Source organism: Triturus cristatus, chromosome 4_1, assembly GCF_964204655.1.
Source record: "Triturus cristatus chromosome 4_1, aTriCri1.1, whole genome shotgun sequence".
Classification (NCBI taxonomy): Eukaryota; Metazoa; Chordata; class Amphibia; order Caudata; family Salamandridae; genus Triturus; species Triturus cristatus.
This window is the reverse complement of record NC_140585.1, coordinates 525,892,531-525,893,986: the sequence shown is the minus strand read 5'-3', so window position 1 is coordinate 525,893,986 and position 1,456 is coordinate 525,892,531.

The window sequence follows — 1,456 nt, the reverse complement described above, 5'->3', positions numbered from 1 at the left end:
TAATCTTTGAATCCAGAACCGCTCCAATGAAGGGGAGCCTCTGAGAGGGACACAGATGCGACTTCAGCACTTTGAAGGAGAACCCCAGCAAATGCAGGAGGTCGGCCGTAGTCTGGAGGTGGTTGACGACTGCCTGGGGCGAGCCCGCCTTCCACAACCAGTCGTCGAGGTAGGGGAAGACCGACACCCCTGACCTGCGCAGGTAAGCTGCGACCACCGCCATCACCTTCGTGGACACCCGAGGAGCACTGGTAAAGCCGAAGGGGAGCATGGCAAACTGAAAATGCTCCTGGCCTACCATGAACCACAGGTAACGCCGGCAGGACGGGGATGTGAAAATATGCGTCCTGCAAGTCCAACGCTACCATCCAGTCTCCAGGGTCGAGGGCAGCCAGGACCTGAGCCAGAGTCAGCATTTTGAACTTCTCCTTCCCGAGGAAGCCATTGACGTTCCGGAGGTCCAAGATGGGGCACAGGTCCCCTTTGTCCTTCTTGGGGACCAGAAAGTAGTGGGAATAACAACAACGTCCTACTTCTGGCCCAGGAACGCGCTCGATGGCACCCTTGGCAAAGAGGGCCGTAACTTCCTGCTGGAGAAGCACTAAGTGACCCCCGACATGCGGTGGCACCGAGGTGGCATGGCTGGAGGGAGAAGACTGAAAGGGAAGAGAATAACCCTTGCGGATGATCTGCAACACCCACTTGTCCGATGTGATATAGCACCAGTGGGGGAGGTGGTGGCGGATCCTGCCACCCACCGGCATGGGGTGCTCCACAAAGCTCGGATTAGGAAGGTTTGGAGGTAGAAGCGGCGGAGGTGGACTGACCCTCACGCTGATTCCCAGAGCCGCCCCTGCAGGAACCGCGGCCGCGCTGAGGCTGGTTCTGCACAGGCTTGCTAAAGGAACGTGCCTGGGCGCCCCTGCCTTGGCCACGAAAGGAACAAAAACCAGGAGTGGCTGGGCTCTTCGTGGAAAGACCCAAGGACTTGGCTGTGGCTCATGAGTCCATAAAATGCTCCAGTGCACGGTCAGCCTTATTGCCAAACAGGCGAGTGCCATCAAAGGGCATATCCATGAGCGAGCTCTGGACATCGGGCGAGAACCCAGTAGATCGCAACCAGGCGTGGCAATGCAGCGCCACAGTCGTCGAAATCGCCCTGCCCGAGTCAGTGGTGTCCAAACCACACCGAATGGCGAACTTAGCCGCATCCTTACCCTCGGCAACCACCTTGGAAAGTACAGCCTGGACCTCCTCAGGACACTGAGGCAACACCTGAGCAACGGTATCCCACACCGCGTGGAAATAGCGGCCCAACAAGCAGGCGGTGTTCACCGACCGCAGCCCCAAGCTAGCCGAAGAGAACAACCGCTTACCGAACTGTTCCAGCTTCTTAGAGTCCTTATCTGGCGGAGCCGTAGGAAAAGCACTCTGCGACATCGAGGCCTGGATGACC